The sequence below is a fragment of the Cygnus olor genome, chromosome 11, assembly GCF_009769625.2.
Source record: "Cygnus olor isolate bCygOlo1 chromosome 11, bCygOlo1.pri.v2, whole genome shotgun sequence".
Classification (NCBI taxonomy): domain Eukaryota; kingdom Metazoa; phylum Chordata; class Aves; order Anseriformes; family Anatidae; genus Cygnus; species Cygnus olor.
Genome location: NC_049179.1, coordinates 7032386 through 7048283, shown reverse-complemented (window position 1 = coordinate 7048283; position 15898 = coordinate 7032386). Strand labels below are relative to the sequence as shown.

General features: G+C 40.8%; 1 long non-coding RNA gene across 4 annotated transcripts in view; it reads right to left on the bottom strand.

The window, feature by feature from the left end:
• LOC121075896 overlaps positions 1–15898 on the bottom strand; it is a 35002-nt gene that overhangs the window by 2756 nt on the left and 16348 nt on the right. For 2 of the 4 annotated variants that reach the window (XR_005823220.1, XR_005823221.1), the window contains exons 5-9: positions 13119–13199; positions 12883–13017; positions 12616–12699; positions 11420–11514; positions 1265–2266 (exon numbers count right to left, since the gene is read on the bottom strand). This is a non-coding gene — a long non-coding RNA (uncharacterized LOC121075896). Of the gene's footprint in view, positions 1–1264; positions 2267–11419; positions 11515–12615; positions 12700–12882; positions 13018–13118; positions 13200–15898 lie in introns of those variants that run through there. The other 2 variants (XR_005823222.1, XR_005823223.1) reach the window with 2 other exon arrangements.

The following is a 15898-nucleotide window of genomic DNA, read 5'->3' as shown; positions in this document are numbered from 1 at the left end:
CTCAGGACTAAGTCTGAGTGTAATGCTGGAAGGAAAGGAGTTTTGTTCCCTTTCTCCCCTTTCTCTCCTCCCCAGGGTTTATTTGATCTTTTTACATTTTGGGGTATTTGATTCCTTCTGAGCTTTGGGGTGTTGCCTATCAGGGCACTGTTTTTGTTAGCAATGCAAAGCCATAATACAACTTGAACAGTTCGATTTGCCTTAATATCAAATATTGTAGGGCTTATTTTCTTGTGCTCTTAGAGGTCAATTGAACTGTAAGTGGTGAACTGTGCAACACTGCCTATGCTGCAGCTGCTTTCCAATAGCGTCTGTTGTCTTGGGGCTATTACGTAAAACACCTGCATAAGCAAACAAGAAGGCAACCGGATACTTCAACCTGGAAAAGACTCATGATGCTTCAGTGCTGATATGAGAGTCAACAGCAGAAAGAAAATCCACCTCCTGGCACTAGAAAACAACTCCTCAGGGTGAAGAAATGCCCTGTTCAGAAGTTTTCTAACTTTAAAATACCACATATAAAAATGTGTTACCCTAAATGGCTCTCTCAAGCAGAACTCCTGTTTTGGGTAGTCTGGTCAGTGCTGTTCAGTGGTGCTGGATGGCCAGATCACCTGGCAACATTGTGTTTTAAAAGAATTACAAATATTTGATAAAAGAAGTTCTTCCTGCCAAGGTCCTGGACTCCTGTTTTGCTAAGCAAATATTATCTGTTTCTGCTGCATGGGAAGTACTTATTGTGCTGGCCTTTTCAAATAGAGTTATTTTAGGCATGCCTCTTCAAATGGTTGGGGACAAATGTTACCACAAAGAAAGTCTTATGTTTTCCTTTATTTCGATGCCATTTTTCTGATTATAAATCCAAGGTCCAGAAACAAATCTGTGCAGATTCCACTCTGTGGTGCAACATACTGAAGTACAGTAGGGTAAAACAGTCCCTATAACCATGCTGCTTTTCACGTAAAGTTTAGGAATAACACCGAGGGAAGCAAATATCTATGACCTCAAAAGCCTAAGAGGACAGATGTGTAGATCAGGGATTAGGCGGCTCAGTGACTGCAGTATCACATTCCATGTATTGCACCACTTGTTCTAAGCTGCTCCTGTTTTTCCAGACCGGCTCTGGAAAGGCACTGCTGAAAATGGCACCCCCGCTGTCTCCGAGCCCTTCCCAGGGGGAGCTCTTTAAGGAGGCTGCCCCTCGGCTTTTCCAGTCCACTGCAGTGGCTGTGATGAAAGACTGAAAGTATGGTGGGGTCTCACGGGCAGAAATTCTTCTGATTTCACCTAACTATTAATTGCTGCAAGTAACTTTAATTTTCCTCAGAAAACCGAGGAAAAAAGAACAGCTTAACAAATGTACAAATCTTTGCAAAACCTGTCTTCATGTTGCCAGGCTGTTTCCCCCAGGCTAGGGAAGCTGTCCCGGAGGAATCTATGTAAGTAGGATTGCTCTCCTCAGAACTGCTTGGGACCTTGTGCCACAGGCCATGTGCTTGCTGGGCTGTCCTAGTGCTCTCCAGCACCTACCACCTGCTTCAGAGATGCCCACTTGTCCTGCATCTAGGTCAGAGGTCCTCCAGCTTGTTTAGGGGGCCAAATTGTTGGGCACAATATTTGGCCAAGGTAGGAAAGGTAATGAGTCACATCTATTGATGGCTTTTTGTAGCAGGATGTTTGATTAAAACAAACAGCAGCCTTACGCTCACAAAATGAATGGCATAATTAAATGCTATCTGTCTTCCATTATTATGTGTTCTGAACACACACACACACACACACACAAACACACAAAACCCACAAGATTTTGTCTGCATTTTAAAATAAGATGGCATTTCAATACAGACTTAATGCTGATTGTCAATGAAATGTACTCTAGAAATATTAACATTATTAACAGTGTGTTAGAAAAAAAATCTTTTTTCCTTTTTAAATCTTTCTGGAAAATCCTTTATCACAGTGGAGGTAAAAGGAAGCTGAATGTTGCAGAAGTGTCTGTGAACTGATGTACTGTGCAGAAAAGGGACTGACAGAAAACCCAGGTGGCAGGAGGAGATAGAGCTGCAGATGCCCGAAACCAGACCTCAGCCTGGTCTGTGCACAGAAGCACACTGCCTGCGGACAGGGGCTGCTTTGGGTTTGTGCATTGGTCCTTCGTGTCTGCATCCACTGGGATTGCTATGGAAGTCATTCTGTATGCTGCCAGTTTCTTCGCATTTAGGGAATCCTTATAAAAGGAAAAAGATCTTCCAGAAGTTCTTTGCTCCTGTGAGGAACAGAAATGGCTACAGTTCACATTGCTGCTGGCATTTGGCAACTGGAAATTGAACATAGTCCCAAAGATGAGAAGAATGGTCCAACAAACTGGAATGAAAAGAGATGACAGCCTCTTTTTGCCTTGATACCATCACAAGTGATCAAACAGCTGTCTTCTGATATTTTTTAACTCCCTCTGCTATTCCTTTTCTATTTCTGGCCATAAATGTTGTCATGCTACAAAATTAGCTATCCTGAGTGGTACAGTGAGAACCTGACCTTGCCAAGCATCGCATGTACTGGACAGAAAACAGTGAACAAGATTTTCCAGCTCATTTCCTTTCTGTTAAAGCTAAATGATTTCTCTACTTGCATTTCTCAGCCTCTTCAGGGCAAAATCAGGAAGCATTTGAAAGAACACAAGGTAAATGAGAAGGCTGTGGCTTCTTCTCACTGCAAGTAACAAAAGAGTAGCGCTTTTTTTTTTTTTTTTTTTTTTTAAGTAAGAGGGCCAGCCAAAGTTCTGTGTCTTCACTACATTGCTTAGTTGAGGAGCCACGTACAGGGAAACAGATCACACACATCCTGTTTAAACTGTTGCTGTGAAGTCCAGGAGGTCACACAAGTATAGTTTTCCAATGTTTGCATAACCCTAAGTGTTGTGGGTTGCTTGTGGCTGTCTCACCAGGTTCCTCAGCTGCCTGTAAGGATGAGCCCTTCCTTGCCTTGACATAATAGATGAGAAACACACTGACAAGACCACTTGGGTAAGAGGCTCATATTAAAGGTGCTCATTTTCTCACATGCAGAGCTGAAGGATAAGAAGGGGTAGCTCAGAGTGGCGCTGCTCAAATTCCCATCATTATTTCTGTTATCCCCTTATCAAAATGCACAGTTCCATAAACTGAAACAATCTAACTTCAATCTTTGCTCTGTTTTTGGTCAAACCTTCCTCTCCTAACCATTAGCAATTTCCAGCAAGCAATAAACCTCAACTTATCATCCCAGTAAAAACAATAACAGACATTATCTTGAAATGCCAGAGACAGCCTAATTTTGTCTGAGGTTTCTCTGATTTCACCATATTATTTATATAACTGTGATTCTAGACGATACCCTGGTTGAGTGCACTTTAGCTCGAGCCATTCTAGCAGCCCCGTGCCCACAGAAGAGCTGTGACTGCCAGATTTGCTTTCTGCTGGCATCCCAGTCATCAAATTTTGGGAAAGGAGTTGGGCAGTAGGCACAGCTGGCTTTTGTTGTGCTGGATGCTAGACCTACAGCTAAGCTGGAGGCCCCAGCACCACTCCCACACCTACTTGGTGTGACAAAACTTTGGTGTTAAAAATGGGCTCCACAGAACCTGCTGCCCAGCCTGTAGGGACTGCTGAGCTGTGCTGAAGCTGAGGCTGAAGCCCAGGTGGGCAAATCACCTGTTAGAGCCTGCTGCATGCAAACGGCTCATGCTGAGTGTTGGCAGAAGCATTCTCAGTGATGATGAAAGAGCAGCTGTGGTCAATGCTGACTCTCACACCCTTAATTATTTTGCCTAAAGTGTTGAAGCTGATCCAAGACAGTAATTCAGTTAGGCAGTTTTGGATCAGTTAGTTGGGGGTGGTAGTGGTGGTGGCATGACCTGCAGGAAGAGCCAACCTTCCACAGATGATCTTTAATGGAAAAGTTGTCTCAAATTGTTGCTGGGTTTTTTCAGAGAAAGTTGGTTAGCCCAGCTTTGTACTTAATATTCACCGCCTCACATCTTGGAACAGCTAAAACAGACTTTGAGTTCATCCCTTGCAGACAGTGGGGCAGAAGCGTGCCTGAAGCACAAACCAACAAGGAGCGTGGAGATGTGCCGTCTGCTCAGTGGGCTGTAGCCTCAAATCCACAGTTGTTAATACTTGCTTGTTGTCAGTCTCCTGGCTTATTGCTGGGCACAAGGAGAGCTACTTTTGTGTGGGTAGCTGAGCAGTGCAAGGAAGCCTTATTTGATGCCACAAAAGAGTTGCACCTGGAATTTGTGCCCCTTGTGTGTTCTCAGGGCATGGGGCTGTTAGAAGTGAATGTGACCTTCAGCAGGGAGTGTCACTTCCCAATAGGGTGATTATCCCAGTGCCCTGACAGAGGATGCGATGCAGCTGAGAAATCATGTTACATTTTTCTTTGTAAAAACTTCTGATTTTTGTTCAGAAAATTTCCTAAACTGTTCTCCAGATCTGTCACCCAGCTGCCTTTATAGCAGGATGCTGGAGTATGTGCTTCATCCATAGGAATCTGAAACAAAACCATTAATGTGAAAAAGCTGGTAAAATTGAGAGTTACTCCTAATCCACTGGGAGCACCAGACATTATCCAAGTCTGTGTAAAACTTGAGTACAAATCTAATTCAATAGTGAGTTTCCTAAGACTTGTCCTAAATATTTCTACTGGGAAGGAATGGGCACATTTAGTAACTGTAGGCCAGAAGGATTATGTGAGTCTGGAAGATTTCTGTATTGTCCTACAAATACACATGGCTTCATTTAGACATCTGCTTTAAAGATACCTTGCTAGCAATGAATGAGTTAAGTTTGCCTCAGGAATGGGACTGGATGGAAGTTACTGGAGAATAGATATGTTCCAGCTGGCAGGAATGATCTGTCATGCCAGCAAGTTACTATATGGGTACAGAAGATGAGGCTTTAATGTCGAACAGCCCATGCGAACAGAGCACTTAACAACTGCATGAATGCAAAAGAAAACAAAAGGATACTTGCTTTGTGGGACCTTTTTAAAGGTCAAAATTCAGCATACTGTGAGGGAAATTACTGGAGGAGAAACTGATAAAGTGGAAAACCAAAATGTGAAACTAGGATTATCAGTATGGAGCTAATCTGCTTCACTTATTTGTATTTCCACTCAGTGTTCTTGTAGTAAATAAATATTATTTGAAGTCTGGATACCGCTTATAATTCCTTTTTTCCTGATAACAACTTATTAATAGGTAAACTCTCATTTCTAATGAAGATCAGTCCTTGCTATGGCATTGACTTTTTGCCAGCTTCAGAATCACAAAATAGTTGAGGCTGGCAGGGACCTCAAGAGCAAAAATAGTTGAGGCTGGCAGGGACCTTAAGACCTAATCCAACCCCTTGCTCAGGGTCAGCTACAACAGATTGCTCAGGACCATATTCAGTTGCATCTCCAAAGCATGAAGAGTCCACAACCATTCTGGGCAACCTATCCCAGTGTTTGACCACCTTCAGAGTAAAAAAAAGCTCTGGTTTTCTTTCCTCTTTTTCTTTTTATTCCTCTTGTGTTTTCTTAAGTTCAGATAGAATTTCCTGTACTTCAGTTTGTGCCCACTTCTTCCTGTCGTTTCACTGCATAGCGCTGAGAAGAGTCTGGCTTTGTCTTCTTTGTCCCCTCCAATCACACTTCCATCATTGCTTTTAGTCACTTTCACCTTTCAAAGGCAGAAGGTGACTTTCCTGGTTGTGTTTTGCTTGTATGTTTTGCTAATACCAGAAATCTAATATAAGATGTCTCATCCATCTTCACTTTCTTAAAGGAATACAGATATTTTTGGCCTGATCCTGCTTACACTGTGTAAAGGGAATCTCAGGAAAATGTCACAAAGGCTGAGTTAGAAAATTACTTGTAATACCCAAAAGAGATGTAATGTCTTCAGTGTAAAATTCAAGTGTTGGAAAACTACGTCTTAAAATGCAAAAAGCAGAAAGCCTTACACATTTCCTTGTGAGAAACATTACAGTATTAAAGCCTCCCCTTTCATTATTCCACTGTAAACTTCACATTTACAACTGAAATACAAAAGCAGTAAGATGTGCCCCGTCATAAGATTCCAATACAACTAATGGTCTTGTTTCTTATTAAAAACGGGCATTTTCCAGCAATGGGGAACTGCTAAATCTATGGAGAAAGATACAAAAATGAAGCACAGCAGAGAGGTTAATCAGACTGATGTACTAAACACTAAAAATTGTTGCTGATGTTTGTTTGCATTCTGTACGGAAAAGTCAACAAAGACCTTGAGCTATTTGGACTGATTGTGGTTTGCAAAGAATCAAAATATTTAAAGTTGTGTGTTTCTAGTGATGAGATGAATTTGATAATAAAAATAAGTATGTCACGAAGAAGCTCCAAGGCCTTAGTGCATCTGTAGTGCTGATATGGGGCAGCATGGGATATAAGTTTATAGGTGCTGTGAACTTCTGATGGGTGTAAATATACACATATCTGAACGGTTTAAAATATCTACATTTTAAGACTGACTTGACTGTTTTAACATTTTATCTCTGCAGTCCAAAATTGAGGCTGGTGGCTTAGGCCCACAGACCTTATTCCAACACAGGCAGTTCCTGTAGTTCTTGGTATATTTGCTGTGTTGAAGAGCTCATATGCATGAGCTATGCATAGATTTAATTTTAACAAATGCACCTGGATAATATGCCTAGGTCCTGTTTTAGCTCTGGTCTAGAGAGGCAAAAATACAGAGAACATTCTGCAAGAAATATATAAATTGTAACCTATTTCAGTAACAGTTTCCTAAGAAATATAATCAAACTTTTGTTGTTTGACCAAAATAAATGGAATAGGAAGAAAGGGCCCTTTCAGTGAATGCACTGGCTGGGCCAGAGGCTGTGCTTGCTGGCATACTAACAGCAGAAGACGACCTCTCTATGGAGCCAGCTCAGTTCTCTCCTGGGGACACTGAGTGGCCACAAATTGCGATTGCTGCTGCCCTTCAGGCTGTAGCGGGAGCTGCTATTGAAGGATTAGCAGGCAAGCTTAAAAGCAATGGATACTAAATTAAATTATTTATAATAAACAGAAAACTCTGTAGACAAACCGGTAGATATTTCAAGGGTAAATTCTGTAATGGCACAGTTGTGTTGCAGTGCACTCTTACCTAATGTATTACGAGCTCATACCTTGCTCTTTTGTCAGCTGTTGCTGTTGCAAAGGTCAGACTCTCTGAGTCTTTATCTCAGATTTTTAGCACATCACTTCGCTATTTTTGCTGACTCTTCTCTCCTGGAAATGTATTATCTTCTCCCACCTCTCTCCATTGCACACAGTAAACTCTTCTCTCTGGTGTGTCCTCTTTGCCATAAATCTTTTTCAGGTAAGGACAGAACTGAAAGCCTGTGTTCCTTTATCTGTCTCCATGTGTCCATCTCCCTACGCTCTCCTAAATTGTTCGGCCTCTTTGCAAGCGCTTTATTTGCCTTTGACAGTATTGTCTTTGCTCCAGAACTATGCAGTTCCAGACAACGTATTTTTACCCATGGGTTACTAGAACTGGGTCACTTCCAGTTGTGCTATGAAACAAGTCATGCCTCGCAGATGATGCAGCGCAGCACTGACATCACAAACCTGATTGTTTCCAGTCAGCAGTTCCAACACAAAGACAGGACTGGTAATATCAGAGTACCTGGAGTAAAACTAAGTGTGAGCTTTGGTGCCAAGCATGCAGACTGTTGCTTTATGTTAAACCTAAAGCTACAATACAAGGGCAATATTGGTATATAGTAATATAGACCTGGTACTTTTTCTCTTTCGTTGGAAACTTCACACTTTGTACTTGGGAGATAGGCTTAAAAGTAAAAAAATTATTCTCTTTACTAATGGTCAGACTGACTTGCATAGAAACTGAAATACTTCACTGTGCAGACTGCTTCAAGCTATTTAACACAGTATCTCTGGTTTTACAAATCCCTGATAAAATAAAATGGCTGCCTGATGCAGAAGAGATGATTGCTCCCTGTGCCAATACCTCCCTCCCTGAGAAGGATACAGCACACAGTGTTTGTTTGTTTCTGTTGGTTGGTCTGGGTTTTTGTATTTCTATTTTTTTTTTTCTTTTTTGCTTTCTTCCTCCTGAGAGACTTCCTCCATAGCCACAGCAGGTAGCATGCTACTGTCATAGGCACATTTCTACTTTGCCTATGCCTTTGGCTCTATTACCTACTTACAGACCAAGTACTTGAGCATTCATCTTTGATGTTACAGCTTAGTTTGTGTTTTAGTTGTAAAGACTGATGAGATGGACTCTTTCCTGATAGAACCTTTGACCCTCAGCTCCTCTGAGACTAGCATCTCCCCTGCTTCAAGTACATTGAAGAAAATAATTTGACAAGGCAGAAGATTTTCCTTTCTGATAAATTACCAGTGCACAGCATGGGATTCAGCCATGGTTCATTTCTCATTGTTCATTGCACTTAAATTAACAAGATCTTTTACTGCACACGCTGCAGGACTAAGGCCTCAAAGGATGAAAAGACTTGCAGTATGTGATAAAAGCATACCTCTGTTAAAGTGAAAAATACAAAAAAAATAACCCATGCCTCATCTGCTCTTAGAAACCACTGCTGTCTAAATTGAATAGAATGGGTTTCAAAGTTAAGATATAAAAATGCTGACAAATACAGAGAATGGGACAAGACTTTTTTTTTTTTTTAAAGTGACCAGAACTGAGTGTTCTTTAAAGAGTTGAGGGTGAAAAAAACCCTCTAGAATTTTACTGTGCTTCCCTGTTTTAACTTGTCTTTATTAGTTTCTTTACTCCCAACAGAGAAGAAACAGTTTTCCTTGTAATCACGGTACCATTTATGATCCTGCTTCTTGAATTTTACTTGCTGTAAGATTTTGAGAAGCTACTTGGAAAAAAGTCTTCTCTTGATTTTTAGAGTTCTTTGGTAGCTAGAGCCTATTAAATAGGTCAGTGAATTCTATTTGACAACTTCTGTAACTAGGTTCTTGTCTGACAGATACAAAAACAGGAAAGTTCTCCCCATCCCCAGCTCCCTGCTCCCCCAGCACTTTCCTAAATTCAGTTTCTTTTTCCAAGGCAAGTTCAAATGCATAACCCAGAGTGACAGCAGTTTAAAAGTGAAGACAGGAGTTGTTGGATGCATTTTGAGGAGTGACTCAGAGCCCTCAGTGCAAAGCAATTTACTGCATAAACATGCATTACTCTTACATGTGCTACAGTAAAGTCTGAAGAGAAGCTTTTGCCCAGGATACCTCTGAAGGGAAACTTCAGTTTACCATGCTCTCTAGTATATCAGGTCTATAGCTGCCATTTAAGTACCATTCTTTTTATTATGAAAGAAGCAAAACTGAGTTAGTGGTAGTAGCAGTAATGACTATATTCCCTTGTGTGACAGGAGACAAAGTTCACCACCTCCTCTCTAATTTCCATCAGTCCCTCTTCCTCTGATATCATACAGCCTTTTACATCCACCTCAGTGTGCCTCCTCTCCATTCCCATTTCATTATGTGAGGGTTATCTGAAGAGGCTGGACATTTCAGTTGTGGGTTGTATGCAGGAAAACAGTAATCTAAAGTTGTTTTGTGCCATCTGTGTAAGTGTATGTAGACTTAAGTGAATAAATTGGGCTGAGTAACCTGAGTATTATGCTATTTTCACCTATCAATTTGTATAGATCATGAGACAAACAGAAAGCAGCATGGGTCTTCTATAGGTCTCCCAAGAAAACATAGCTATGAAAATAAAATAAAATAAAAGCAGCAGCAACAGAAATTTAGGCCTACTGAATGGAGGATTGGGCCTTGAAACAAAACATGTAATATCCCAGAGTATATTGTTCTCTTGGAAACAATTTTTTAGAAGACCTAAATGGAAGATTGTTTTCTAGGAGATACATCATAAGGAAAGCTGGGGATCAGCCCCAGTTGGATTAATTTTTAATGACAGGAGCATTTTGGGCTATGTAAAGCTACTGGATCGTCACGTAAGTGCCCCATGTTGCCCTGGTAACTGATGTTGAAAATGTGCGTAACAATCATTTGCTTTGGAAAGAGCTGGCAACACATTGCAACTTGACTTGTTAGCAATGCTTTTATACACTGAGTAGTGGTAGGTGCTAGGAGATTTCTGATAGCTACATAAATATGGCTCAACCCATACAGACCTGTGCTACCAAAATTTCTGTAAACCACAAAAGACAAGAGAAGTAAGAAGATGCAAATGGAGAGTAGAGAGACACAGAATGCCATGCAAAAAGAGACCTGCAGGTTTCTTGCACACCAAGTCCACTTCAAACTCACAGAAACATAAACATTAACAAAACCCCCTACATAGGATTCCCTCAGGTATATGAAGCACAAAACATTTAACAAGAAAACCATTAATATTAGAGTACATCTTAAAACATAATTATTGTCCTCTTCATTTAATGAAACATTACACCCCATTGGAACAAGCAGTCTGTGCAATAGCAAGTTTAAGGAAATAAAATTACGCATCCTTATATCTCCCATGAATTTAAAAGAATTCTAGGAAAAAAAGAAAAAAAAAGCATGGTCTTAGTAATGACAGGCTAACTTCCCATGGAGAAAAGTCGATGGAGTTGCTGGTTCACTATGTGCCTTTACTAAATGTTTCTTTCGCCACCCAGATTCTGAGCCTCCCCTCTAAACTGCCACCCACAACTATTTTGCATATCTGTGACTGATAAACATAGCAGAAGCCTACTCTGTACATGCGAGTGGGAAGCACGCATCCAGGCTCTTCATCCCTGCTCAGTGTGTATGGAATCAGTTGATTCATCATTTATGCTGCTGCTGAAGAAGTCCAGGCACCAGTGCATTATCATGATTACTTTAACAAAGCTAACTTAGAAATGACACCAGAAGCAATACCTAATGGCATGTTGTTTCACTCTTAAAAGCAACATCTAATATATACTTACAAGAAAGAACAAGGGGATGAAAGTGTGTTTTTCTGACTGATAAAATGTGAGGCTGAATATTTCTGACTTTTCCCACATTGGCATGTAATTGCTCAGGTGTTGTGTCAGCTGCTCGAGGCAGCTTCAGTCTGCAAAGTAGAGGCAAACAGATTCCCCCATGCGAGATCAGTAATTGAACATCAGCGTAATGCTTATGGAGGTAGCTTATTCACAGGCCCACAGCATTTACAGACATTGCCTAGCCAGGCTGTCAGCCACACCAGGCTTATTTGGGATGTTTTGGAGTTAACTGCTGCATCAGACATGGGTAGTAATGTCCTTCCTCCATGTGCACCCTGGTCAAATGCATTGAAGAACATTTTGCAAACATATCTCTAACTATGTGCCTCTCAGCCAGGGAACTCCATGAACTGCTGACACTTCTTGGTGCAGCTTTGACTTACCAAAGAGGTTCCTGAGGGAAGTCTGACAGTTAGGTTCAGCAGCCCCGCAGTTAACACATTGCCCAGACTGCATCAAAACTATTGTACCATCAGACCTGCCACATAAACAAATGAACTTCTTATAAAAATGCTTTTAACCTGTAATTTAACGTTTTTTTGGGGGGAAAGTGTCAAATCTGCATTTCACATAAACAGATATATGAGTCATTACAGCGAGTGTGTTTATTGTACATGGCAGTTCTTTCCAAAACACACATGTTTAAACAGATGGCTTATGTTGACTATTAATGCAGTTCCTGCAATTAAGTTCAGTCTGAACAAAGTAGACAGAGACTGACATTCTATTGACATCAAAGCCAGTGTATTACATCTTCCCCTTATGAATGTTCAAATTCAGATCTGCTACTATAGCCTTACTGAAATGTCAACTGCGATAAGTCATGATGTAAATGAAGAGGAGAGATAAGGTAGCCGGCATCTTGCTAATTTACTTTTTGACTGGGATTTACTATATGCATATTCATGCTGTTATAATGGTGAAAGTCCATGTTTCAGCAAATTACTGTAAATAAACACAGCAGTAGGGTTAAATTTGGCTCTCCATATCTATAGGTGTGGTGGGCTCAAAGCACAGGCAAACTAGTTTTTACTGGACAGGGAGCCCAAGAGCAGCAGGGTGGTGATGTGCTCTGCTGGCTGTGCTGCCAACTGAAGCAGCTACATGGCCCACGGATGATTATCACAGAATCATCTAGGTTGGAAGAGACCTCCAAGACCACCTAGTCCAACTTCTGACCTAACACTAACAAGTCCTCCACTAAACCGTATCACTAAGTGCTACATCTAAACGTCTTTTAAAGACCTCCAGGGTCTTCCATTATGGTCCTGCAGGCAAAGCAGCTGTGCCAGAAAATAAAAATGGCCATACCTGCTCACACTCAAAGCTACTCTAGCACAGTATTGTGTTGATGGAGGACATTGCAATAGGGGCTGGCTAAGAAGGAACATGAGAGCAGCTCAGATGAAATGGCCCAGATGACAAAGCTTAGGCTGCTTCAGGTCTTCCTGAACTGCAGCCTGTTTCCTTGTATTTAATAGTGCCTAACAGGTTTCTCCTCTATGAATTTGTTGCAGAGGTTTTGGAATCAATGTAAACATTCGGTATTCACAGTTTCCGGTAGCAAAGTGTTTCATACCTTAGCTGTGTGTTACATGGAAGAAGTGCCTCCCCTTCTTTTGAACTTGTTATTAACTTCATTTAACAATCTGCAGGTCTTACACTGGAAGAAACAGTGAACAATTGTTCCTTACTCACTGCCTCCTGTGATTTTTTTGTAAGTCTATTCTATCATCTGTTTTGTTTTCCAGGCTGAGGAACTCTATGCTATTTCTGGTATGGAAGGAGTTTCATACCTTTCTTTATCACTTTTTCTCTATTATCTGATCAGTATTTTTTTGCATACCTATCTTATTTATTTTCAGGTAAACTTGTGCAGCAGGCAGTGCCTTGGCCCTGCAGCTGGAGTCTCCTGGTTGCATTTCAGTGAAGGGCGTCTCCAGTTTCATGTGACCTGTTTAGGAGATGTTAGTTGTAGCTTCTGAAACAACATAGAAGAACAAGTGTGCTTAGGCTTAGTGAAGTAGAGGAGCTGTTTATAACAGCTTAACAAGCATGTCATATCTATTAAGTGCTGCTTACCTTTTCCTCCTTCCTTGGTACTCTCCCAAACCAAATTTCATCTTCTGCTTCTTCCTCTATTATATTCTTCTTCGCTTAAATCTAGTAGTGGAAAAAAACCAACAACATGCATTTCATATGTGCCTCTGGATAGAGATGTTTTAAATGCCTTTTCATATTCAGTAGTAACTTCCTAAATAGGCATGCATAGGAAAAGCTTTGTTACAGCACAAAAGCTGTGTAGTAGTTAGGCTAGTTTGGCTTCTGCTGTAGCAGGGCCTGTGACACAAGTTCTTGGAAGATCTCCGAGTGTCATGGCATGATGCTGGACAAGGCTGAAGCTGAAGCAGAACAAGGTCCCTTTTATCAAAAAGTCTGGCACATCTTCAGCATTACAGGGCTGGCGCTGCACAGTGGAACACTGCCTCCCTGCTGAAATACCACCAGCTGTTGAAGAAGAGAGCTCATTTTCAGTCACACAAATGCAAATAGCCAGAGAGCAACATTCAACAATCTAATTAAGGCTGAACAAGAGGAGAAACTTGATATCTTACAACCTAGAAAACAACTAATCATCCCTCTTTGAGTGGTCATTGCTGGAAGTAAAACAAAAACAGCAAACAAACAAAACAAACAAGTAAGAAACAAAAAATACGCAAACCCCAAAATACACAGACACACAAAACAAACCCCACGACATTTCTGGGAAAGCCCTAGGAAAACTATTTCAGGAACAACATACTTTACTTAAATTTCTTCCAGTTTGTTTTTGACCAGCTTTAACAGAATTCACAAGACAAGAATAAAAGGGAAAATATATATCTCCAATTTTACAAAGTCTATGAGCTTTCATTTCAGTGTATATACACTAATAAATGTGAACTTCACAGAGTTACTATTTCAGCACTTCATGGTAGTATTAGGAGAAAAAACCAACCTTGCATAGAAACCTTTCAGTGAAATAGCCTGGCTGTAGTAGATTTACCCTCTAAAAAGCTATAGTTAGTGTTTCAGTTGACACAAAGCTCCAGGAAGGAAGTTTTAGACCCAAAGGGAAGAACACCCTGGATGCTTTTCCAGTAAGGGGTAACTACAGCAACCACCAGGCATGGCTATTAGTTCTTTACAGAAGGAGAAGTAAACTTCAGTTGTGCTGCAGCTAGATTAAATATTTGTGAAGCTCATTTAATGTCCTTTCAACAAGTGAACGTATAATGGTCTAAACAGCTGTAATTATAATGCATAAACATAACCTAAGAAAATAGATTCTTTTTATAACTTTCCTTGAAAAATGGCTTCAGAGCAGTAAAGGTAGTATACTGATACCAGAAACATTAGGAAGCTGATTACAAGTGTATCTCCTAACACTAGTTATTCAGGTTGCTTGACACTTCCTGTCATCAGAGCAGGATTTCAGTTGTGTAACTTTGCCAAACTCTAAGTGTTTAGCCTCAAGTTTTCTAACCTGAATGCTAACCCCAGGCTACATTTTAGTGAGAAACACTGATCAAAAGGCACAGCCTAATGATCAAGCTTAGGAATGAGATTTTGTTTTTTAATTCTTGCCACCAAAGGCTTGGGAAAATGGTTCAAATACAGTATTGGCATGGCTCTTGTAGCAGGGATAGACCTCTTGATGCTCTTGTGCAAGTTAGAAAACCTTGATAAATTGTAACTTGCACACAATCCATGCAGACTTAGATCTTAGTTGCAAAAATCTCAGTATGTCTTGTCTGGCTTGCGCATGCCTGATAAAACTATGTTTTGCTATTTTTGATAAAGCTGTGTGTGCATGAACTCTACAGAGCAATTAAGCTTGATTCAGTCCCTGGATACAAGCAGAGTCAGACTTCCCACAACAAAGCTACTCTGGCTCCAGCACAGAGCTTGTCTTTTCAGAACTTGCATTGATCCTCCTGCTAGGATGCATAAGAAGGAGGAGGAGCAAAGGCTGAGGGGAGGGAGGGAAGCTGATGGGTGGCCTTGGGGAGGTGGCAGGACATGACAGCCCCTGCAGGAGTGGCTGATGACAGTGGTATGCTGGTCGTGGCTGGGAGGACCAGCGCATCTGGCCAAGGAGTCATTAGGAAAACAGCTGAAAGAACTGGGGCTTGGAGAAGACAAAAGGAGAGAAGGAGCAGGGCAGAGAGTCAAACTGGGACATGAGGAAAAGCACGGGAGATTTGGGAAGGACCACAGCTGCAGTGGTCCAGGCAAGGGAACGAACGAAACAGTAGTAGTTTTTCAAGCAGCAAAAACAGTTTATTGATTTTGAGGATAAAATATTCAAGGTCAATAGATTTTTTTTAAATGTGTGTTTTCTGAAAGTTAAGTTCTAAAACAAACTATTTCAAAAGAATAATATTAACCATTCCAACCATAGTAAGAAACATCCAGGTCTTTCCTCGGACAGAAGTTTCCCATGCTATTCTGAAGGATGTTGGTGTTAGCAAAGAATGTCTGCAGGCAACACACACTCATTTAATTTCTCAAATCCAATTCATGGACAAAAGAGAGGGAAAAATGATTAAATTATGGCTACTAGTAGTTCTTGAATTTTACCTCCTACTATGTTAAGCAAATGATATGATTGTGCTGATGCCTTTTTTTTTTTTAAATTCCTGTCTCTAAGCTTATTGGCATTTCCTCATGCCATGAAAAGGTAAAACTAATTTACTGAGAGATTATAGAGTAGTTAATTTATGTTGGTTTAGGCAATGATTCAGCTTCTGTCTGACATGAAACATCAATCTCTGTTTCCCTTTGGCTTGTGGATAGATGTGACTAACTTAACATAGCCA